A 27,082-nucleotide genomic window follows, 5' to 3' on the forward strand; every position below is an offset into this window, starting at 1 on the left:
CTAGCTCAGCATCATGGCTTTGTAGTCTAAGCAGTAGATGAAGAGAATCAATAAACTGGGCAAATAATGTTTTATGTCAATAACACAGAAAAGAATGAATAGAAATATAATACTTCACCATTGCACAAAGTAAATTAAATATAATTTTTAAAAAATCAGTAGCTGACTCGTCGCCAAATTATTAATAGAAATGTAATCAGTTCAAATAGTTTTAAATACAGTGAAAGTGCCCAATAGGATGAGAGAACAAAAGGATTTCACTTTAATCTACTAGATTCGAGGCAGGTGTACTGTGTGGCTGTCATTTAAGTACTCTGTTTAAGTTTTCACATCAATATTACAAACTATGTATGTATTTTAGAAATTCATAATTTCTTTGTATCAACTTGTAGAGCTATTTTAAGGAAGGATGAACAAACTATACTATAAAAATGAGAAAGTGAATAAATGTCAATTTTTCCTTAGGTCTGAGATGACATAATCTTACCCCTATGACAGGAAAATAAGAGACAGTAACAGATATGAACATTAATCCCTTCTCTTTAGGATACCCTATAAATTCAACATATCATCATTAATTATAATAATAGCTAATAGTTACTGGAGTACTAACCATGTGTAAGGAACTGTTGGAATTATTTCATACACATATTATCCCACTTAATGCTCACAACAATACTATATTATAAATAAGGAAACTGAGGCAAAGATAAGTTGAAAGTCACTTGCTCTACGTCAACAGGCCAGTAATAGGTGGATTCAAACCAGACACTCCAGAACACATACAATATTAGAAATAGTCTGATTCAAAAAGATAAATATACCTTGGGAACATTATTCAGCTTCTCTGGACTTTAGATCTTTCTCTAGAATAGGGGTTGGCAAACTTTTTCTATAAAGGGCCAAATTATAAATATTTTAGGCTTTGTGGGTCAAGAGGTAAACTTAGAGATGTTATGCTATGTAGATATTACATAACAATAGAGAAAACAAATTATCTGAATTTTTATTAACAAAATTTGAAATGTAATAAGTATACTTTTTTTTTAGAAATACAGGTCTACTAATGAGTAGCATAACATTCATTTTTAGAGCATAACATTTTGCTTACATGGAGTCCAAAGACAGTGTTTCTATCATGAAATAGATTGCAAATGTTCACCTGTAAAAACCATTTTTAGCTCACAGGCCGTACAAAAACAAACAGTAGATTTGGCCCGAAAGCCATAGTTTATCAACACCTGATCTACAAAATAAAATCACTGTACTGGGTGATTTCTGAGAACTCTTTCAACTTCAAGATTTTATGATACTGTCTTACTTTGCAAGCATAATAATTCTGATTTTTTAATACCTTCAGTATATTTGGATAAAAGGTAAAATCTGTAAACCTTATACTCTATCTCCATATATTCTAATAATTAAATGAATGAATGAATGTAACTGCGACATCAAATATTTATATCTGCCTTGCAGATTATTGTTTTCTTAATTTTCTTAGGACAATTTAGCTTTTATTGCATTTCCACAGGCTCCCTGAATGTCATCACAGAGGAACAAGCTTTCTGTGGAAAAGGCATTTGAGTGGTATGTCAGAGGCAGGAGGAAAATCAGCATGGCCATATAGTAAAACAAGGCAAGAGTAAACACAACATACAGATAGTTTCCCTACTGAAGGGAATATTTATTTAATTAAATTCCATTTTCTATATCAATATTTGGTATCTTAAATTAAGTCTTAATTAATACTGTACATAAATTGGTGCTGGGTTTGCAAACTGTGCTTTTGTATTGCTTTATCATTGTTGTTGTTATTGTTATTGTTAATATTATTACTATTATTGAATCTCCTATGGCTAAATATGGGAATTTCTCAGGTAACTTTTAGATTCACTGACAGTTTTCAGAGGAGGTGGTGAAAACAAATGGCTTCAAGCATATATAGAATTTTTTCAACACATACAAAAAGTAGTAGAGTTTTCTTTCCCTTACTTAGAGCAAAACTGTCAAGAATTTATCTTTATATATTCATATATATTAAATTGTTTTTTAAAAAGAACCAATGAGTCAATCTATGATATTTGATGTTGAATGTCACAGGCTTTATTAATTATATAACATATAATTGAACACTTCTGTAATAGTAAAAATAACAGAAAATATACTAATAATTCTGGATGACTTTGTAGAAACTTATAGATAAAATATGGTATGTAGCTCCTGACAGAGTTAAAAATCTATAAAATAGTGCTATTATGAAGATTCATTGATTGTACTAAAAAAGGTTGACCCTAGCAAACTATTAAATAGGAATAATTTGTCTTCAAAAAGCTTCACTTTCTCTAAATTTTATTTCATTTTTTCCCACAATACTACATTTTATTTTCCAAGTTAAGAGAAAATCAACAAATCAATTCATGCAAATATATAAATGGTTCCTAATGGTTCTTCCAAGGCAACATTTATCGTTTTAACACGGGCTTTTATAACTTTAAAAAAATTTTTGATTGAAAAATACTAAAAAGGTGCTCAACATGACTAATCACGAGGAAAATGCAAATGAAAACCACAGTGAGATATCACCTTATATGTTAGGATGGCTCTTATCAAAAAGACAAGTGATACAAGACTTGGTGAGGGTGTGAAGAAAACGAAATCCTTGTATACTTTTGGTGGGGATGTAAATTAGTATAACTATTATGGGAAAAAGTATGAAAGTTTCTCAAAAAATTAAAACTAGAACTACCGTATGATACAGTGATCCCACTACTGAGTATATATCCAAAGGAAATAAAATTAGTATGTTAAAGAGACATCTGCACTCCCATATTCATTGTAGCATTATTCACAACAGGAAAGATGTGGAAACAACCCAAGTGTCCATGGACAGACGAATAAAGGAAAATTGGAGATACACACACACACACACACACACACACACTCACACACAGTAAGTCAGTCTTCACTTAACATCATTAACAGGTTATAGGTTCTTGGACACTGTGACTTTTAAGCAAAACAATGTTTTACAAAAATGTTTTACACAAGGTCATTTCATTGTAACATTGATTAGAAAAAAATTAGTTTCATTATGCATTGTGTATGTATAGTATATATAAAGTGAAATATTATTTGGCCATAAAAAAGGAAATCCTGCCACTCACAATAACATAGGTAAACCTGGAGGACATTATGTCAGATGCAGAAAGACAAATACTGTGATTTTACTTGTAAGTGGAGTCTAAAAAAGTCAAGCTCATAGAAGCAGAGAGTAGAGCTGTGGGTAGGGGTATGGGGAAATGTTGGTCAAAAGGTACAAACTTTCAATCATAAGATGAACAAATTCCAGGAATCAAATATACAGCATGGTGGCTATAGTTAATAATACCTAATTGCAAACTTTAAATTTGCTAAGGGAGTAAGATCTTAAGTGTTTTCAGCACACATACAAAAATGGTAACTATAAGAGGTGATGGATGTGTTAATTACCTTGACTGTGTTAATTATTTCACAATGTGTATGTGTAATCAAATCATCACATTGTACATCTTAAATATATACAAGATTTATTTGTACTCTATACCTTAATAAAGCCAGAAAAAAGAAAAATAAAACCCTGCAAACTGCTCCCTTTAAACACAAGGTAAAAATAACAATATAAATCACAAACAATCTTGCCACTTAAGAAATAAATTTTAACAAGAAGCGAAGAACCTGCCTCTGTCTCTGCAATCTTCTGTCACTCCTTAAGATAGCCACTCTTCCCTGTTCTTTCAGACCATTGTATTTCACTCTGTGTCAAACCTATATTAACCTAAAACTTCCTATTTTAACTTAAAATATATTATGAGGATCTTTTCAGGGTAGTATATATGGATCTATGTTATTCTTTGTTATAGCCATATATAATCTAACATAACAATATATTAAACCATTTATCTTCTGTGGTAAATCTAGTATGCTTCAAAATTTTTGTTGTTATGTGTAAAGCTACAATGAAAAGTGTTGTCATACATATGAAATTATTTCTTATGGAAAAATGATTTCTAGAAGTGATTGCTGGATCTTGAAGCACATATTCTTTTTTTTTTCTTTTTTGGAAGGCAAATTCTTAAACATTTAAAACACTAAGTAATTTGGTTAATGAAATAATTACCATTATTGAGCACCTAGTATTCTAGGCAATGTAGTATGCCCTTTAAATACACTATTTCAATATATAGTTTATTATATATATTAATATATAATACTGATATATAATCTGATTCTGAAGGACCTTCAGTTGTCACACTGAAGAGCTGGACTGCATTCCTTGAGCAATTTGGAGTCATTCATTTAAAATGTCTGAGTATGGGAATGGCCCATCTTCCTTACCAAAATAAATCATGGCTAGGAAGGGAGATCAGAAGGAGACCTACCTTGCTGCAGGGGGCATATTAAATGGTATGTAGTGGGTTTGGGACTAGACAATGGAGGGCATTCCCTGCACAGGGATAAGATCGAAACTGCTTAACATGGAGCCCATTTCTTCTGTACCCAAAACTAAAGGGGCACCCTTAGCAAAAGATAAGCATCTCTCTCCAAGCATTATTTGTCAGACAGACAATGGTAACCTACTCAGCACAAGAGCATATTAAGGGTATGTTCCCCACACTGACTATTGTTTCCAAAAGCCTTATGATAGTCACTGCTATTGAATTTAAGTAGGTAGGCATGGGAAAAGGACAAGACCAGTTAAAAAATAAGTACAGAGCTATCAAGCTTTAAAGATAATCTAGTTGAGAATTTTTGATGTGGTTACTCACACATGGAAATGACCTGAAAAAAATGAAGCAGAAGCCAACTAAATTTTTGAAGAGACTGTATGGCCAAAGACATTTAAAAAAAAAAAAAAAAAGGCGAGAGAGCAAATAACAAGCAGGCCTCTTCCAGCAGGATGGTGCTATTCACAGAGATAAGTTGGGGATCAAGATCTCTTACTAAGTCTCAGATGCCCAGTGGACATCCAAAAAAGATAGCAAGTAAATTGTTGCATTTATAAATTTGGACTTGATGTGACAGGTTAAAGTAGGATTTGCAATAAAAATCTGAGAGTCACCAGTTATATAAATGACATTTAAAGCCATTGGGTTGGAGGAGCTCACCTAGGCAGTGTCCTGGAGCAGAAGAGGAGCTAACAAAAGAGACTGGCGGGTCAGTCAGGTAGTAGGAAATCCAGTGTGAGGTTACAGAAGCCAAGGGTGACATTTTTACAAAAAAGACAGAATATGTCACATTTTGAAATGTTTCTGAGAGGTTAAGATGAAAATAGGCCTCTATATCAGGGTACAGATAAAGTCTTATGACAAGAATGATGATAAATTTGTTAATTATGTTATGTTAAATATTTGCTAAAAATAATATGTTGCCTTTATTGTGATCATTGGGAGTTCAAAGATACATTGTAAGTTTTTAAGTTTTAAGGTGGAAGGAATCATAGAGATCATCTAGACCAACATTCTAATTTTATGGACACATAAAAAAAATGTGAAGAGGTAATTTACTTGAGTTCCAAAGCCACAGAATGACAGAAATGGGGATGTGATACAGGTCTTCTAACTCCCAGGGCAGGGTTCTTTCCTCTAAAAGAAAACATGTGTTCATTGTCTTACATTTGTTTTCGTTTTCCAAAATGTCATTTTAAATTATAGACCAAGACCCATTCAACATCTAATATGCTAATCTCAAAGAATTTTACTTCAACTATCACATTCTAATTATTTTTTGCTCCCACATTAGAAGTGCAAGGAGAATTATAATTTAATATCTTGAAGATTGTCCTTTCCTGTTGTAGTATGTATTATTCACCTAATTGGTTGAGGTATGGCAAGTGTTCAACAAACATATATTGCATGAGTATATTAATTTTCTTGCACAGGCCTGACATTTGGCATTTATGCAGGCACACACTAAGTTACATTAGAATTTAGATAATAAAGAGGTGATTCTTTTAGATCTTTAAGAAAAAAATTTAGAAAACCTGAAAAATTAAATTAATGTACTATAATAGGGAAAAACAGCAATTCTGAGAAGAGTGTCAGAAAAGTAATAGCATCAGAAATGTAATACTAGATTCCATTTTCTTCCTCTTGAAGAAAGTACATAGGAATAGAATGTACTAAAAATGTGAGTCAGGAAAGATTATGACACCAGAATCACATTCTCATTTATAGCCTCAAAAATGTAGCTAAAAGGAAAAAGTGTTTTTACTACTCACCTATTATAATCTCTAAAATAAAATTGACAGTATCAAGTGTTGAAAAGGATATAGAGCAACTAGAACTCTTATATACCGCTGGCAGGAATGGAAATTTGTACAGCCACTCCACAAAACAGTTTGGTAGTATAAAGTTTAACACATTACCTCTGAAGAAACAATCTGACCCCTGAGTATTTACTCTAGAGAAATAAAAACTTATGCTCACACAAAAAACCTATACACAAATGTTCATAGCAGTTCTATTCATATTTTTCTCAAACTGGAAAATATGCAAATGTCTTTCAATGGATGAATGGATAGTCTGTCGTATATCCATACTAAGGAATACTACTTAGCCATAAAAAGAAACAAATCATTGAAACATGCAACCATATGGACAAATCTTAAATGCATCATGCTGAGTGAAAGAAGCCAGGCTTTAAAAGTTACATATTATAAAACTCCATTTATAGGACAATTCTCAGGACTATAAAACTATAGTTACACAGAAGAGATCTATGGTTGCCAAGGGTTAGTGGTGGGAGGAGGGATAAAGAAATGTCATGTAGGAGTTCTCTGGGGCGATGGAACTGTTTTGTATCATGATAGTGGTGGTAGTGGTTGTTATATTAATCTATACATGTGTTAAAATTCATAGAACTGTATACCAAGTAATTTGTAAAAGTCAACAAAAATATTCAACATTTTCAGAGAAAAAAAGAGAGCAACTGATCACATACTGAATTATTGGAAAATATAGCCTCAAAAAAGCCCTAGTTTCTCCTACCAAGAAGATAATTTGGTAAGAGATAATATTGTTGATGAAAAAGAAAGCTGCAGTTCTGTCTCTGCCATCAGTTGACCAGAATGAGAATTCTAACATAGCTAGAAATTTAACAATAATTCCATTACCACTTGTGAATCAAGGAAAATATCAGTGTTTAAATTTTGTAAATATATAGCAAGGTAAAGACTGTTACTTAAGCTACTAAATTATATTTCATAAAGCTCTAATGGTGCTGTGAACAGACTATGCAGCTCAGTTTTGCCCCTAAACTCTGTAACTATAATATGTTTTCACTGATAATTCTTTTTTCTTTTCCTTTATTTATTTATTTTTTTTTTTGAGACAGAGTCTCACTTTGTTGCCCAGGCTAGAGTGAGTGCCGTGGCATCAGCCTAGCTTACAGCAACCTCAAACTCCTGGGCTCAATCAATCCTTCTGCCTCAGCCTCCCAAGTAGCTGGGACTACAAGCATGAGCCACCATGCCCAGCTAATTTTTTCTATATATTTTTAGTTGGCCAATTAATTTTCTTTCTATTTTTAGTAGAGACAGGGTCTTGCACTTGCTCAGGCTGGTTTTGAACTCCTGATCTTGAGTGATCGACCCACCTCGGCCTCCCAGAGTGCTAGGATTATAGGCGTGTGCCACCACGCCCAGCCTTCACTGATATTTCTTAAAAGCTTTCAAAGGTGCATTCCTTTTTTATTGTGGTAAAATATACATAATGAAATTTACCATTTTAACAATTTTTAGGTGCACAGTTCAGTGGCAATACCACCATCCATCTCCAGAACTTTTTAATCTTCCCAAGCTAAAACTCTATCACCATTAAATAATAACTATTCATTCCTCTCTGCCCCCAGCCCTTGGTAACTCTATTCTACCTTCTGTTTCTATGAATTTGACTATTCTAGTTTCCTTCTGTAAATGGAACATGTAGTATATGTCCTTTTGTGACTGGCATATTTCAATTAGTATATGTCTTTAAGTTTTATTCATGTGGTAGCACGTGTCAGAATTTCATTCCTTTTTATGGTTGTATAATATTCCATCATATGTATGTACCATATTTTGTTAATCTATTTTTCCACTGATGGACATTTAGGATGTTTCCAACTTTTGGCTAACAACTGTATATTCCTTTTGACATTGTTGTCAGCCACCATTTTTCCCACTAAGCAGACTCAACGAATTTTTTAATACCTATTAGCAATGTAGGATATTTCATTTATAATAGGCAGGGATAAAGAGAACTTTTTGGTTTGGTCATAGGTTCTAATTAGTTATTATTACACATATGAGCTAGTTAACTATGGTATTAGCAATTCTGTGTTTATCAAGTTACATGTTTAAATTTGGTTGTTAGTTAAATGTGTGTGTGTGTATGTCTGTTTGTCATATGCATGTCTGGGTGATGATACACAGAGCTATATCATACATAATGTTAAAGCTTTATTATTGTCTGATTAGGAAGGTAGTAATTATCCAGAATAAGTGTTTTCAGCATGAAACAGCATGTTAAATCTGATTTCACTGAACTGAAAATTTTGAGATGAAATAAGAGTTTGGTCCCTAAAAGGGTTGAGTATGCAGCTAGACTCTACCTCTGACCAATCTAAGCAGACTATCTAAGTGGTGCCAATGCATTGGTATTTTTTTTTTTAAACCTGATGGGTCATTTTTAAATATGTAGCCAGGATTAGGAAACTCTGAGCTACAAAGACACTGAGTTAAGGGGAGCCAAGAGTGAACAAATGAAGGTAACTGTAAAAGGCAACTCAGGCCTAGAACATGCATGCATGATGAACAGAAGAGAGATTTAGAAATGGCAGAAAAACCACTCAAGCTAGGAAAGATTAAGTGTTATTTCAGAGTTAGGTGTAGGTGTCAATTATAAGGATAATTAACATCTAGATTCTAAAGAGCTGCTGTGAGATCTAAACTAGAACAGAAGCAATGAAAACAGTCTGAGGAAGTAGAAGGTGAGAATAATATAAATAGGTAAATACTTAAATAAGCAGATTATAGGGTTCTGGAAATATGAAGTCTCTTGATTGTGTAGTTTTTGTTCCATTCAAATACTTGTACTAACTGAGGTTGATATTAATACATAAAAAGTAAAGTGATTTATCATCTAAGCAAACATTTATTTTATATAGAAAAGCATGGCTTGAGTATATACGTTGGACCACCCTGCTTCTCTTCGCTACTCACACCTGAAGTGATCAGAGCTCTGTTTACACTATCCTAATCCATCACCAGTAATAGTGAACAATCTATGCTATAACTCCCTTCCCCAATCACTCCACAAGAGCTAAAGGGCTACTTGAACATTAAACATGTCCAAAACATTGAGCCATAGTCCATAAAGAAAAAAATTCTCAGTAAGAACATCATATCACTCAAACTTGAGGAGAAATATCTTCCTTACTGGAGATGTGATCATTAAAACAATTCACTTATCAAAAACAAAAGACAAAAGGATATCTCGAGAGATCATTTTCTTTTCTCTTCCCCCCATCTCCTCTCCTCCCTTTCTTCTCTCTCTTTCTTTCTTAAGGGTACTTTAGAAAATAAAATTTAAAAAAAAGAATGGAAGAATAATTAATAGTCACCAGCCAGATATAAATAACATTAATGTTTCATTTAAGTTTTGTATCTCCCTTCTTTCACTTAACATTATATAAGCATTTTCTTATCTCATTAAAATCTCTTCATGAGCATGATTTTTTCCCTAACCACACCCCTATTGTTTGACATCTTTCTAGCTAGGGTTCCAGTTCTCACCAGACTATTGGGGCACAGTTAGGAGTCACATAACATGAACATGGACTCACACTCTTTCCTGTATACATATCCTATGCTAAAAACATAGGGCAGAGAAATAGATGTCTTTGGTTAAGCTCACCATAATCAGCTGCTGATTGACTTCTTCAGTCCCCTGGAGTTAAAAGCAACAAACATAACTATGAGCAAATTCTAAAGAGAATTTCCCACAACTGTAAATGGTTCACTCTCAGCCAGTGCTCTGTAAATGGAAGAAGGTGACAGCTGGCTGGCTGGAAGTGCCAAGTGGACCCAGCCCACCCAGGGTAGGACACATAAGGGACTAGAGAGGACTTGTGAAATGGAAGAAACAGGCTACGGTGTCAAAATACTGTCTTATTTTCTTCTTCACACTTCCTAACCTCTAATCAACCACCTTCTCTTACCCTCTCCCCTTCTTTATTTGGGGGAAGGAATGTTCTCCTTTGCTCTCTCTCTGTTCCCCCTTCTTCCATATCTCCTTATCTCCCCCACTATCTCTTCTATTTCTTAGCTTCACTCATAACTGACTATAACATGGCAAAGATATATACCTGTTTATCATTAATTGCAGTTATACTACAGCTTTCCTGTGTTTTAATTTAGCTCACTGTACCTCTGTTCTCTACCCATAAAAGTTTGAGTCATTGTCAGGACTATTCTGTGATGAATTTAGAATGAAATGACTCTGGGAAATACAGTATCTCAAACCATATGGTCTTTTCTTGCCTGATTCCAATTTGGATGGTCTGTCCATGTCTTAGGCTCAAGTCTATGCAAGTAGAGAACTTTTGATGTTTGTTTTTAACCTAAGGCTCCCGGGTTTGCCCCTTCAGTTATCTAAACTGCTATGGATCTTCTGTTGGGATATAGTCCTGAAGCCTAATTTTGCAGAGGTGTTTTGTTTTTTATTTTTTGCTTGTTCTCCATGAGTGAGATAAATAGAAGAATCCAGAAAGTCTAGTGAGATTTACAACCGAAAGAGAAGAATAAGACTGATTCAGTAAGGAGATTGGATGTGAGCAGAAAAATCAACTGACTTGGGCTGCAGAGAGTTAGAGTATGAACTCTTGAAGAGGAGGGTGAGAAAAAGGCAGGAGAAACACTGAGGATAGCTGTAATGGGGAGATAATTTGTGGATGAGAGAGATGGCAAAAAAGGAGAATTTTTAAGAAGTTTTCTTATGCATTGTGTAGGTTATGTATCCAGAGAAATGTCAAATTATCAAATTAACTTTTAATTGCTCAACTATTATTTTTTGCATATGATTTCAGATATGACCCTGAATCATGAAAGAATTCAGCTTTATATTCACAAACACACACACATACACACACACACACACACACACACACACACACATTATCTTTGTTAACAAAAACTAGTACCAGCCTGGAACCCAAAAAATATTTGTTGAATAAATTAATCAATCTATTTAGAGTAGGTACTTTATTTTGTGTTAGAAAAGTTGAGGCAATACAAATTAAACTAAAATTTCTGTGTGCTGATTATTTTTCTCAGCCTGCTTTCCCAGGAAACAAAAAGGTAGTAATTTTTTAAATAATTTTATTTATTCATTTTCAAACTTCTTTAATAATAGATGCTCATTGCAACTAGTAAAACAATAAAAAATGTTTAAAGAAAAAATTAATCATCTCCTCTGAATCCTTTTTCATTCCCAAGCCTTTCAAATGGCCAAAGTGAAGAATATAGTATGAATTTTTCTGTAGTTTTCTTCATGTTCATAAAAACACATACAACATATTTATTCATAAATACTTATGCCGAAAATTTGCTATTTTCACTTGATAAATTATAGTCATTTTTCCAGGTCAATAGCTATAGATATAATTTATTATTTTTCTAATGGCTGTATAATTTTCAAAAATATGGGTGTATCATCTGTCTACATCACATGACATGCATGTAGCCATATTAATGAAATTAGTATATATTCTTTTTTTTTTTTTTTTTTACAAATTTTAGTAAATATACTCCAAAATTTTTACACAGAATGCTCAACAAACACTGAAGACATGTCTGGTCCCAGTTTCAGTGACTGAGGGAGAAAATCAGTAAAGTACCCCTGGTTCTTTCCCTTAAGAAAGTCATTGACTAATGGGAGGTAAAAGAGTTAATTTTTTTTTTAATTTGAGAGAAATTTCTCAGAGAATTTATAGCAACTTGCTTTTAAAACAAACCTTTAAAAGAAGTGATATATCACTGGTAATTCATTCTTAGTTGTTTCCAATGTATGAACTTAGAAGTACTTAGAAGCAACACAGTACTTCCCTATACAGCCAATCAAAAACAAACTAATTTCTAACCACTAAGAGCTCAGATAAAGGGTCTTACTCTTGAGACCTCAAACTGATTTATACTTCTACAAATACTTCCACTGTAATGCATGATATTTATGAACTTTCCTTGTTCCATGGAACTCTAAATACTTCATATATATCTTTTGACTTCTTTGCATAATATGTCTGCAAGATAGGGGAAAGTGTCCCCTATAGATAAGGAAAATGATCTTAAGACAAAACTGTTTGACAATGCCTAAGTCAAGTCTCCAGACAGTCATCTCCACACTCCTTCCTTTCAATGACACTTGCTGCCTCCCTAGTGGTAACTGCAATGATAATGTAGATGGTATTATGTCATCAATCAGAGAGTCTCGTATAGCTTGATAGAGTCAGTCCTTATTTTAAAAACAAGAGCTTTGCATGCAAAGCTGTTTTTCTATCTCCTAAAAGGGCTTGTGAATATAACTTCACTGATAAGTTTTCCAGGCTAGAAGAGTCTAAATTACTGAGCAGCCAGAGTCTAGTGAGGCCCCCCGACACTTTTCAATGCTACAAGAAGAAAACGCAGATGCAGGGTTAAATGCGTAAACAGATTCATGGCTATCCCCACCAGCCCTAACTTAGAGAAGAGAATGCAACACTGCTGCAACAATGGCAATAATAACAATGCTACATATGTATTGACTTTTGATTATTCAATAAAGTCTTAACAATATTCAAGTAATTTAAGCAAAGAACGGTTCAGTAAAATCGTAGCAAAGGTTCGGAAAAATTTTTATGGTCAAGTTAGTACATTGGCAAGCAAGTAAAAGACCTTGTCAAAAATCTAAATCTTTTAATAATATTCAGAAACTCTGTTGCATAAACCAATTTATTTTCCTACATCTTTGAAGACATTTTATCATAAGAGGTTTATAACTCTGAATTTTATACTAATCAGAAGAGTAATCTTCATTCTGTATTCAATGCCTTATGACCCCCTGAAAGAATTTCAGCTCAGCATGGCCTCCTCCCTTTTCCAGTTGACACAGAGAATGGTGCTTTCAAATTGCCTTTTGGGATACATGAAGGGGTGCTTTAAGAGCCAACCTGAAGTATAACCTTCTTTATTGTTCCTGAGAAACGTGTGCCTAATTCCCTAGAAATTTACTGTTTCAAAGAGTCACAAGGCTCCTGATTGCTTCTCATCAGTCTTGAAGAGATTAGATAAGCTTCTTCCCTTTTACAAAAGCTTTTTCTTCATTCAAAATTCCTTTGAGAACAAAACATTGAACCAGAATTGGATTTTTAACAAAATATTATAAGATTGTTGAAAACATTTTTTTTTCTCCTGAGGAGACCCAGAAATTCAAAAGACATATTAATGCACTTTCTGATTTAGGGCCACTAGCAACATATTGCAAAGAGCAAGGTTGAGGCAAAGAACAAAGTCCCTTCTGCTAAGCAGGAAGGGTGTTTTTTAACCGGCTTACTTTAGAAGACTAGAATGGACTGCTAAGGGCTTTCACACAGATAAACTTGGAAGTCAAAACTCCATAAGTACAGTGGGGAGAAAGGGGCAGAAACAACTTCTCCAGAACCCTAACAGGTAGCATTGCTTTTAATTACTATTATAAAAAATTGTCATGCATTACTGATGTCCCACATCCCATTCCCAGACTCTATTCTGCAGTGACAACTGGTTTCAGAATAGTGGTTCAAGAGTGTCAATGATAGAAAGTGGTCTCCTCATAAATGGGGGTGGTTTACATGCAGTGCTGCTAAAGTTGACACGTGGAAGGAAATTCAGGATCATGTGTGCAGTGAGACCCATCATCAGTAAGTGTTTCAAGCCTCTCTCACTCGCTCTCTCACTCACTGTCTCTCTCTCTCTCTGTCCTGTATTCACTGAGGAGTTCACTTTCAATGTGCTCCTCAGTGGTTATTAAAAAACAATGCTAGCAATTTATAAGTATATTTTAATTTTCAAAGTTTTGTATTTCCATAGTAGCAGTAAGGCTGGGGCACTTTTATAGAACTTTACCTGTGATTACATTATAAGGCTTCAATTAAATTAGTCTTGAGAAGGAAAATGTAAACCAAAGCCCAATTATTAAACATTTGAATTATTCCTTCTTATTTGTGTAATAAATACAATTATTTTATTTCTCATTCACTTTTCAGAGGTGTTTTTAAGTATGATCTAGGTTAGTGGTACCATTATGTGTGATATGATGGGGGTGCTGGGCACAGACACAGAGTGAGTCAAGATGATGCAGAGATGAAAGACGAGTGCTAAAGATTTCAGCAATCTTTCCAGATCCTCATTTCTCAAAGAAGGAAACATATAGAGGACGTGATATTTATTTCTATACAAGATGATATAATTTAAATTTGAAGGCAACCTCTCAACACATTCTCTTACTTCTTGGGACGTCTACGAGAGCATGTATTATAATTCTACTTTGCCAGAGAAGGAGCTGAGGTGTGTGGACCATAGAAAATTAACCAGGAGAAGAAAAGACTGGGAGGTGGGTGGAATAATGGAAAGAATACTTGGGGTCAGATAGATCAGTCTGAATGCTGGCTTAGGCTTTTTTTTTTTTCTCTAAGATGTATGGACAATTTAATCTCACTGAGACTGTTTCCAAAACTGTAAACTGAGGATTATAACATCAATCGTGAGGCAATGCTATGAAAATTAAAGGTAAAGAGCTTTATACAGAGAGGGAAGCTGCCAAATGTAACTTCCTTTCTTATTAACACTTTCCTAACTTTTTTCAGTTTTTCAGACATTTGGGTCAAGAGAACTAATGACCTCTGTGACCACACAAGCTAAGGCAAAACAAGATGCAACAGATTAAAAACACCAAGCAGAAGATAGCAGAGTTTGAATCACTTAGATCTGGTAGTAATATTAATACAAACTCACTTACTGGGTTTGCAATCTTGGATGCTACTTAATTTTTCCAGGGCTCAGCTTTTTCATTATAAAATGGAAATGATTCCTACTTTGTTTAGCGGTTGCTTAGTGTTGTAGCAAGGATTAGAGACAACTTTTATAAAGCAACTAGTACATTAAGTAAATAGACTGTGTGTAATATATATTGTTCATATTTTTTATTAATTAAAGCTTATATGTAGATGCATTTCCTGTACTTAATATTCCTTTGTTCACCCAAGATCTTGAAAGGGTTATGGTATGGGCTTTGATCACATATTAGCTGGTTTGGGTATGATAATTTAGCTTCTGAGAACTGTGATTAAAGTCCCAGCCATGCCATTAACTATTTAGCTCTAAGACTTGGATAGGAATTCTAGGCCAGAGTTTTGTTCATCTCCAAAATGAGGAGACTAGAATAAATAATTCCTAAGGTTCTCTGTCGCTGTAATATTTTCTGGTTCCAGTGTCTTTTTACTGAATTATAACAGATAAATCCTCATATCTTTAGGGCTTAAGTTACTTCTTTATGGTTTAATTTCCACATTCCCTCTACTCTATTTCTTCTTTAATTGCAAAAGGGGATAATTTCCATCACTTTGCAAACAAACCAATATCTTTATTCTGGCTTAGTGGCATTCCAGGTTATTAATGCGTCAAACTTTAAAAGAGTGTGGATTGTTCTTCAATCCAGAAATCCAGTATTATTGTAGGTAGTAATAATGAGGATAATGATGATTTATTTTCAAGCCTTTCTATGCCTCCAGGTCTGTGGTCATTGCACATGATGCAATACAACAAAATTAAAAATGAGATTAAGGTTTAACAGTTAAAAAATACATTCTAGGAACAAAACACGTTTTTGGTATGCATTACTACATTACATAACAAGCACTTGAAAATAAATAAAAAGAAAAGATCCATTAACCAACAACAGTATTTTAATAATTATTAACTAGAAATGAAATAAAATGAAAATTATCTTAGAAGGTTGTCAGATATCTACTCAGTTTATGCAGATGGAAAATATGTTCTGAACTATTAATATTAGACATCAATTTTAGAAGTCCAAGCTCTCCTCAAAATCAGCAATAAACCTTCAGGGAGAATTCAAAATAAATGTATGGATTCTATGAGCATGTGCGCATTATTTACGTTCGACTTATTTTGATCTTGTCCTATTCTTGAGCTATCCTTAAATTAATATTTCGATGTGTATCTGCTATGTACTTTCTCAGCATATTCAGAATAAAATTCAAACTCCTTATCCTGGCAGTTCAGGGATCTCACCTCCAGTCATTCTCCCTATTTGCTTGCCTTGCTTTAGCCACTCTAGAATCCTTTTAGTTCTTTAAATATACAAAGTTTGTATTCAGTGATTTACATTTACATACAGGGCTTTGTGCATGCTGTTTCCATCTGGAGCTTTCTCCCCTCCCATGCTCCCATCACCCCAAATTCTTTATCTGGCTGAGTCTTTCTCTGAGAATTCTGTCCTGAACACTGGGTGGACAGTATATAGCTTCCTTCCACCCATTGTTATCTTGCATACATAGTTCTTTGGATGGACAATAGTTTGTAATTTTATAATTATTTGTGTACTTATTAAATGTTTGATTTCCTTAAGAGACTATAAGTTCCATGAGGGCCTAATAATATAGATCATTTCTATATTCCCAGTATAAAGCATAGTTAAATAATAAATTAATGATTCTATTGTGGTAGGTTCTGTAGGGCTTAGAAATGCTAATTAAATATGAATGCTACCCCTAAAAATTTATTTTTAGTAAGGGGATAAGGCATGCACATAAAGTGTTATAAAATATAGAAAGTAATTCATGTCTCAATAAAGTGTAGATGAGTGCTATCTTAGTTTCTTAGGGCTGCAGTGACAGATTACTGCAAAATTGTTGGCTTATAACACCAGAAATTTATTCTCTCACAGTTTTGGGGGCTAGAAGTCCAAAATCACATTGTCACTAGGGCTGCTACATGTGTGAAGTGAATTTTGTGGCTAGGAGAGAGTAGATTATTTCTTTTTTATGGAAGGAGGATTCAAAAAATTAGTAGCATTTGAAGTGGACTAGGTAGGATGGGTTGGATTTGAACATAAAGAAACAGAATGATGGACATTCTAGATATTGGAAACAGCATGAACAAATGTGGGATAGGGAATTTGGCCTGTATTGTATGGTATATAAAACTAGGTAGGTGACAATTAAGTAAAAAAATGAGCTTAGAGTTAGATTTTAGAATTCCATGAATGTAGGTTAGGAATAGTTTCATAGTCAATTATGAGTTCTGTCCAGTATCTAGCCATGTAATATGAAAAACAGACATTTATTAAAGAAGATAAAAGATACAAGTAACACTGTACATGGGACAATGACGTCTCAGTCTCCTTCAAAGTAGGCACCTTAGGACATCACACATTTCTCCCAGTGTCTCTTAACCTAACCTGTACACGTTCACCCTTCTCAAGTGTTCAGCTTGTTGCAGGCCTTCTGGATCACTTTCACCAGATTCTTGGCCATCTTTGAAGCATTCATGCCACACTTTTATTTGCACTGCACTCATTGCCTCATCCTCCAAAGCCTTCTGAATCCTCTGAATAGTTTCCGTGAAGGAATGTTCAAGCTTAATGCAAAATTTGATGCAGATTCATTACTCTATTTGCTCAGTCATTTTGAATACCATAGCCACACAGTATGCATGCTGTGTGGCTCAACAGCATCTAGCATCCCACTGATTAGTATGGTGAAGTCATCACTGTTCACGCATGCTCATTGCAATCCACTCTCCTTGGCTGCCAGGTTACATCAATGTCATGCAAACTGCTCTCATTATATTAACAATGGTTGAATACTTTCTGGACAGACTTCGTACAATTATTGATAGTGTTGTCTGAACAAAGGTGACATAATCCTAGTGCTCTTGCTTCAGGAAAGTTAATGGGGCAGCAGTGTTTAGTATGAGCTGATCTCCCAGTCCCATTTCTCCCAATCAGAAGATTTTTGCAGGCAAAAGAAGACGAAAGCCTGACTAGAACAGAAGTATCAAAGAATGAGAATTAACAAGACTTGACCACTTATTAGACATTTAGGAGGCAGATATTTTGAGTGAAGTTATCCTAGAGAATTGGAGTGAGGAAAATTAGGATAGTTGAAAGGAGGATGACTTTTAACTAGGAGAATAAATTCAGTCTTCATATACTAACACCGAGAAACTAATGTGATTTCTAGTTGAAGATTTAAATGAAGATGTTGGAAATGTAGGATAAAAGTTTTGATTAGATAACAGGACTACAGATATAAATTTGTGAGTTATCTATGGTGAAATAATTGAAGTCATGTAATTCTGGGAAGCAGTACCAAGTCATGGGAAGAGTACCAAATGTGGAGTTTGACAGACATGTTCATAACCTATGCCTACCATTTACCTATTGTATAAGCTAGGAGAATAGTGCTTAATGCTTCCACTTTCTCATATATACAAGAAGAAAAATAATATTATCCTCTAATTAGGAGCAAATGAATTGAATATTTAAAAGACCTATCATCTTTAAGCTCCTTTCATATTTTGGGGGCATAATTCTCAGTGAGAAATATATTTATTTTGCAATCCAGTATCTGAAAAATATGTGATGAGCTGTTTTATTTTCCTTTGATTCTATTTCATGTGATCCTCTAAACTGACTTCATGACCTACAAATGGGTTGCAACTCACACTTTTGAAAACTGATCCTCCCACACATTCTAGTTCTCTTCCATTTCCTTCTCTAGTCACTGGCCCCAACAAGCATCCTATGCTCAAATCACACCATTACTATTCAATGTTCTCTAAACTTCTATTTATTGTTCCATCCGTGTGGGCTTCTCACTAGTATCATATTACTCCTTGATGGATCAGAAGAAATGGTAACCATTTACTTCATCTGCTGTACCCATGTAACATTCCATCTATAGGAAAGATGTATGTTTTTATGAACCCTTAATAACAGGAAATAGGTGTTATTTATTTGTATATCCTATTAAAACATTTTTGTTCTTAGGAGGCAGAGAATAAATATTAATTTATTACTATAGAGAAAAGAGAGAAAAAGTTGAAGGAGAGAACCTTGTTGAGCACCTACATCTATGACCCTACTCTGGTACGCCTCAATTCTTCCTTTTTCTCTGTATGCCTAAGCTTCCATGTAATTTTTTAAGGACAGGACACAGTCTGTTTGTATTTAGAGCATAAAGACTTAGGTCACTAACTTTTTGTACATAGTGAAATGAGCTTCTTCATCATGGGAAGAGAAAAGGTCTGGATGGGATAAAAAAAAATTTGAAGAAGAAACTAAGATGTGTCCAGGACTTAGTTCTGGATAAAATATAGAGAGGTTCTTACACAAGCCTCTTTGGATTGGTAAGTGATAGACTCCAATGCAGGCAATGTGAAATAAATTAACAGAGCAAGTAATTCATTTTAAATTATTGAAGTTTATTTCATTTTTGTCAGACTCTGGAAAACTTTTCTCTGATGGAAATATCCCTGGCAACAGTGACACGATACCTGATACATGCTCTTGGGAAGTCTGAATTCCATGTCATAATGGCTCTGTTCAGATTATTGATTTCATCATGCCTATAAAGCCAATCAAACTACTGAAGTTTCTAATGGTCTTATGGCCACTTTGTAAATCATCATAAAAAAATATTAAGTCGGGGAGAGGAGACAAGATGGCTGACCAGAGACACCAGCTGCCCATTTGCCTAAGAAAGAAGGAAAAGTTTTAGATAAAAAAGAAAAACAACAACAAAGAAACAAATACAGATATGGTGCAATTCCAAGGGAAAAGTGCCAGAACCAACCAGAGATTCCTTGGGAAGAAGATGCAGAGCAGAACAAGAAGGAGCAAGATATTGGCAGAGATCAACCCCCAAGACACTTGAAATCCACCAAAAATGGTAGGTAGGATTTTTTTTTTCTCCCTCCCTCACATCTCTAGTAGTCAACAGGCTCCTGAGCTGCTGGAGAGCCTTTCTATCCTCACAAGCCCCAAAGCTGCTGCCACTAGTGAACTGGAAACTTCTTGAGGACAAACCACCAGGCTGCCAGTCCCCAAGGTTGCTTCCCATTAGCACAGAACCAAGCCGAGATGGCAGCCACCATATTTCTACTTTACTCATATTTGTCCTCCAAAGGAGACTTCGGCCACTCAGTTTTCATCTGACTTATTCCCACACAAACATTTCCCAACTAAAGCCAAGACTGCAGGAGCAATAGGGGTTGGTGGGTCCCCTGGGATCTGCATGAGCCCAGAACCCAGACATTCCAGGTGGGCTGCCTTCTGGAGAGAGGGCAGAGATGACCAGAGTGCTGGCTTTCCTCCATTCATACTCTTTTCCTCTCCATACTCTCCCCTGCCTGTGGCTGCCAAGAAAGACAACTGAGAAAGGGTTCTCAAGAGCAGCTGCTTCTCCTCTGTTAGTACAAATACCACACCGAGCCTTCCACAGAGAGAGGGGCTCAAACTTTTCCTCTTAAAGGCCTTCAGAAGGTTAAGGGGTGCTCAGATGGTGAGCTTCCTGCTCACTGGCCTTCCCTGGTGCTGCTTGCCCAGCTGCTCCATCAGAGCAGGGCATACCCCCAACCAGAGGGACTTCAAACCTTCTTATGCACCCCATAGGCAACTCAGGACCAGTGCACTTCTCCCTGGCTCAATCAGGAAATGATCTTTGGGCATGTGGGGAGGCAAGGGAGCTGGCGTGGGAAGAAATGAAAAGAGAGTGCAGCATGGGTTCCAGCCACAGCACATTTGTGGAGCACCACTCCCCAGGCAGGAAGGCCATGCTCCCAGCCCAGATTGGGATGCTGGACAGGGAAGCTACCAGCCCACAGCATTATCATGGGGAAGATCAGCTACTTTGAGCTCCTGCCTGCCAGCAGATGCCATAAGGAGATCGCAAAGCAGAGGAAGGGTGAGAAGAATGAACCCCCTTCCAAACAGCCAGACTGTGAGTCTCAGATGCCCACTCCCCAAAAGCCAATTTTCTGGCTGGGTGGGGCCACTTAGGCCCCTCCCTGGTGACTTTCCCTATATACCTGGGAGTAGACCTTTGACCCATGCCAAAATAGCTACCTTACCAGCTCTTGTGAAGACTGAAGGCAGGCTCACCTGACCCAGCCCCATCCATTCTCACTCCCCCACCCACCTCTGTTATGGTGAACAATAAGGACTCCAGGACAATAAGGAAGTTACAGGCCCTTGCCCACAACCTGGGGTATTTGAGTGCTTCTCCTGAGGGGATAGAGCTAATTAGAGGTCCCAAAGATAATACTGCTTGTTCCTTCCAGCAAGCACCACCTACTGATAGGGTGGCCAATTTGCACAGCCTTTTATAACATTTACTGACTCAATCATATAGGGTGTGGTTGATTCTTACGCACAAGCATCACCTACACTCTCTCAGAGATTAAGCTGGGCATGCCAATACAATTCACACTGTTAAGAAGACCACAGGTTTGGGGAAAGAGAGAGGACTTCAAAGACCTCTATCCTGCCTCTTCAACAAGAGATAGGGAACCTACTCAAATACACATCTCACCACTACTACAGCCTACAAATAACAAGAAAGTGAGAAAAAAAAAAACAAAAAACACCACACTAAGGATATTTATAATCAAAACATCCATCTAGAACCTAGGCCACTATCAAAGCACCCACAAGTAAAGCCAAAAGTTCTTACCCCAAAAATACTACAGACACACCTTTATGAGTGTGGGGGGGAAGCCCCATCTAAACAAAAGAACATCCAAAAACAGGAAGTTACAGCTGCTCCAAATGAGAAGAAATCAGCCAAAAACCTCCAGAATTACGAAAAATCAGAGCGAAAGGATATCCCCAACTGAAATAAAAATATGGAAGTGACAAAGAATTCCAAATGTGGATTATAAGGAAGCTCAATGAGATCCAAGAGAAAATGGAAAACCACTTCAAAGAAACCACAAAAACAAAAATTCACTAAAGAGACAGAAATATTAAAAAAAACAGGCCATATATCGAAAACCCACAGCCAGTATCATACTGAATGTGGAATAGGTGAAAGCATTCCCACTAAGAACTGGAATAAGATAACAGTACCCACTGTCATCATTTGTATTCAACATTGTGCTGGAAGTCCTAGCCAGCACAATCAGGCAAGAGAAGGAAATAAAGAGTATCCAAATGGGAGCAGAAGAGTTTACACTATTGCTCTTTGCTGATGATATGATCTTATATATAGAAAACCTCAAGGATTCCACCAAAGGATGCTGGGAATTGATAAATAAATTCAGCAAAGTTTCAGTTACAAAATCAATGTACAAAAATCAGTAGCATTCATATACATCAACAATAGTCAAACTGCTAACCAAATTAAAGACTCAATACCTTTCACAATAGCAACAACAAAAAAATAAAATATCTAGTAATATATTTAACTGAGGAAGTGAAAGACCTCCACAGAGAGAACTATGAAACACTGAGGAAGGAAATAGAAGAAGACATAAACAGATGGAAAATCATACCATGCTCATGGATTGGCAGAATCAACATTGTAAAAATGTCTATACTACCCAAAGCGATCTATTGATTCAATGCAATCCCTATTAAAATACCAACATCATTTTTTTGCAGATCTAGAAAAAATAACTCTACACTTCATATGGAACCAGAAAAGACCCCATATAACTAAAGCAACCTTAAGTAAACAAACAAACCACAACAACAAAAGAAAACAAATTGGGAGGCATCAGTTTATCAGACTTCAAGCTATACTACAAGGCTATAATAGTAACCAAAACAGAACAGCATTGGCACAAGAACAGAGACCTAGACCAATGGATCAGAACAGAAAACCCATACATAAAACCATCCACATACAGCCAACTGATCTTTGACAAGACAACCTAAAATATACACTTGGGAAAAGAAGACCTATTAAATAAATAATGCTAGGAAAATTGGATAGCCACATGCAGAAGAATGAAACAAGATCCATATCTCTCACCACTCACAAAAATTAATTCAAGATGTATAAACAAATGTATGGCATGAAACCATAAGAACTCTAGAAGAAAATGTAGGAAAAACCCTTCTAGATACCAGCTTATGCAAAGAATTTCTAACTAAGTCCCCAATGGCAATTACAGCAACAACAAAAATAAATAAATGACACTTGATTAAATTTAAAAAACTTCTGCACAGCTAAGGAAATAACCAACAGAGAAAATAGACAACCTACAGAATAGGAGAATATATTTGCAAACTATACATCCAATAAAGGGCTAGGAACCAGAATCTACAAAAAGCAAATTAGCAAAGCTTAACATCACTAATCATTATGGAAATGCAAATTAAAACCACAATGAGATTTAACTTCACCACAGTTAGAATGGATTTTATTAAAAAGTCCAAAAACAATAGATGCTGGTGAGGATGCAGAGAGAAGGGAACACTTATACACTGTTGGTGGGACCTTAGTTCAACCTCTATAGAATGGAGATTTCTCAAACAACTAAAAGTAGACTAACCATTTGATCCAACAATGCCTCTACCACCGTGATCCCCAAAGCCCTGGCTGTGGACTGCTACTGGTCCATGACCTGTTAGGAACGGGGCCACACAGCACGAGGTGAGTAGCGGGAATGTCATTAGATTCTCATAGGAGTGTGAACCCTACTGTAAAGTGTGCATGCAAGGAATCTAGGCTACATGCTTCTTATGAGAATCTAATGCCTGATGATCTGAGGTGAAGCTGAGGTGGTGATGCTAGTGCTGAAGAGTGGATGTGAATGCAGATTATCATTAGCAGAGAGGTTTTACTGAACAATAAATGTAAAATGTGCTTGAATCATTCTGAAACTATTCCTCTCATTCCTCCTCCCCCCCCACAACTCCCAAGCCCTGTCCATGGAAAGACTGTCTTCCATGAAACTGGTCCCTAGTTTAGAAAGATTGGAGATCGCTATACTACTTGGTATTTACCCAAAGTAAAATCAATAATTTTATCAAAAAGACACCTACACTTGAATGTTTATTATAGCACAATGCACATTTGCAAAGATGTAGAATCAACACAATTGTCCATCAATTCATGAGTGGATTAACAAAATGTGGTATTTGTACACCATGGAATAATACTGACCCATAAAAAATGATGAATTAATGCCCTTTGCAAAAATTTGGATGGAACTAGAGATGATTATCCTAAGTGAAATATCTAAAGATTGGGATAGCACACACCCACTGTACTTGCTATTAAATTGAAACTAACCGATCAGTGCACATGTGCACAGAGGGAAGTAAAACTAAGTGGATATCAAGCAGGGGGTGAGGATAAGGAGATGGTGAAAATCTACCTAACGGGCCCAATAAACACTATCTAGTTGATGGGTACACTTATAACCCTGACTCAATCATTACAAAAGTCATCCATGTAACCAAAAACATTTGTACCCCCATAATATTTTGAAATTTAAAAATAGAATGTTAAGCAAGCCAAATAAATTTTCCTTATATGAGTCACTGCACAACCAAAGTCATGATAACAATATGTACAGAAAAATTAGGGAAAAAAACTTTTTTGATAACAATCAATGTTTTCAGAACATTCCTTTACATATTTTGGACTACGATGGAGGGGACTACAGTTTGATAGGTCTCAAAAATGAAATTAAGGCAATTTGTTTCTCAGGAAACACTGCTCAGGTTCTCAGTACACAGGAACTTTTGAAACCTCAGATTCTAAATTTGGATCTATTCTCAGGTCTAGATGTCTAAGGATGATTCACATTGGTGACCAATACAGTTTGTGTAACCTGCATGCACTACCCTAGGCCTCAATTTATTTATTTGAAAATGAGGTGACTGGACTTTTATTTCTTTTTTTTTTTTTTCCTTTTTTTATTTTGGCATATTATGGGGGTACAGATTTTAAGGTTTCAATAAATTGGACTTTTATTTCTTATGTCCTTTTCAGCTATCATGTTTGATGATGCTCTGCCCTTAAATCCTTTTCACCTCAAATTTTTAATTTAGTAAATGAAAATATTTTTGTAAAGTTCTTTGATGTCCTTAAATGTTATGCCACATGATAATAGTACAATTCACAATGCTTAAATTTTATCATTTTATGTTTTGCCTCAGAGGCCAAGTTTTATGAGAGCCATAATTTGCATCACCAGAAGCTGATTTAATAAAAGCAAAGGGATCGCTTTTGGAAATAAAGTGTAAAAAGTGATGATGGGGAGGAGAGACAGAGAACTTTATGCAAAAAAAAACCCAAAAAAAACAGGAAGCTAAATTTAGAAGGTGTCAAATGGTTCTGAGTTCTAAAGAATACTGTGTGTGGTCTTTTAGTATTGACAAACTGGTCCTGACTTTTACATACCAAAAGGATACTCTGCTGATGGTGACTTCCTAAATCTCTGGCCTCTTGGTCCAATACCTATTGGACCACTTTTCCCATTTTCTTGAAGCACAACCCACTGTATGGCAATAAGACAAACTGAGGTGGCACAGCTTCATCTACCCTGGAGTCAGGCAGATTCAGCAGATTCACCTTTGGAGCCAGCTCCAGCGTATGGGATGTAAGACACACAACTTAAATGGAAAACTAATGAAGACCATTTCACAGACAAAAATAATGTGGTATGAATGGGCACCTCTCATTTTGGTTAGGAGAAAGAAGTGTTCAGTCAATGAGGTAAAGACTGGGAAACCAATGCCTAGCATGATGTGAAGAACAGAAGGCTTGTCTTTGGCAAATTTCTCCATAATTGTCTTCCCGAAAGTCAGAAACTTTATTCAGCCCCTGTTTACAATGAAAATTATCTGACAGAATGAATACTGAATTTATGACTTTTTAAAATGTTGTAATTCTACTAATAACAACTGCTAGTCTGTGATTACCTATTATTTTGCCAAGGGCTGAGGATTCAAGAACAAATAAGAAAAAGCCCCTGCTCTTAGAGACCTTATTGTCTATGGGTTTATACTGCTGTAGTTAAGACAAAAACAACAACCACCATCATTTATTCACTCATATCACCCAGGCGCTGTCCTCAGTTGGCAACACACATAAGCTGCCAAAGTTCCCTCCGTTTCACCAGATACCCTGACAGTTAGGTGACCGTACTGACCATGCATCACCTCTCAAAAAAAATGCAGTTAGCAGGAATTCAGACAATAGACAGAGACATTTAAACAACTCCAGGATTGTCTACTGCCAACACACAAGAACTATAGTCAATAATGAAAGAGTGCAGTGAACTGAAGTGAAAATGGAAGAAATTGTCTGAATCACCTTTAGTGTACTCTGTTTTGCAGGGACACTCTGAAAACCATGATGCAGTATACCCCGCATCTGGTATTTTAACAATAGAAAGTTAAGTGTTTTAAGACTCTGTAGTGAAAGACCTTGCAATACATTAAACTACAAAACTTAGGAACACATCATAAGCTTCTGGATTTCATTATCAAAATGTACATTTTGATATAAAATTAAAAATATATAATATTGACTTTCCTTGTAGTATTTCACAACCTTTGAATACAGCATAAAAATGCTTTTCTTTTTTCCTCCACCAACTATAAGCTTCTGTTTTCTTACCCTGGGCGTCTGAATCTTTTATATGCTTTGGTTCTATTCACTGCCTGTTATTCAAACGTTGAAATCCCAAATGTTAATTGTTCTTCCAAGTACATTGACAAAACAGCAGCTAAATAAGGGTAGACCAGACTGTGGTAGACTCTGACATGCATTTATGGAACAATGGGGCTCTGAGAGACAGCCTTGTAGCTCACGGGAAGACATAAGATGTGCTATTTTGACTGCTTCGTAGCAGAATGGGGAACACACGCACACAAGGGAATTATGCATTTTATTTAGTTTTGCCCAAAGTCCTCAAGGCAACAGAATCTTGTGATGTCATCATAAACTTTCTTTCTTTCCATTTCCATTGACACAAAGGCTAAAAATTTCTAATGACATCACAAAGGAA

General features: G+C 35.6%; 1 protein-coding gene across 12 annotated transcripts in view; it reads right to left on the bottom strand.

Moving 5' to 3' along the window:
* The window catches only part of ZBTB20 (zinc finger and BTB domain containing 20), a 760,184-nt gene that overhangs the window by 440,997 nt on the left and 292,105 nt on the right, over positions 1–27,082 (bottom strand). The window lies entirely within an intron of this gene.

The sequence above is a fragment of the Microcebus murinus genome, chromosome 1, assembly GCF_040939455.1.
Source record: "Microcebus murinus isolate Inina chromosome 1, M.murinus_Inina_mat1.0, whole genome shotgun sequence".
In the NCBI taxonomy this organism is placed as follows: Eukaryota; Metazoa; Chordata; class Mammalia; order Primates; family Cheirogaleidae; genus Microcebus; species Microcebus murinus.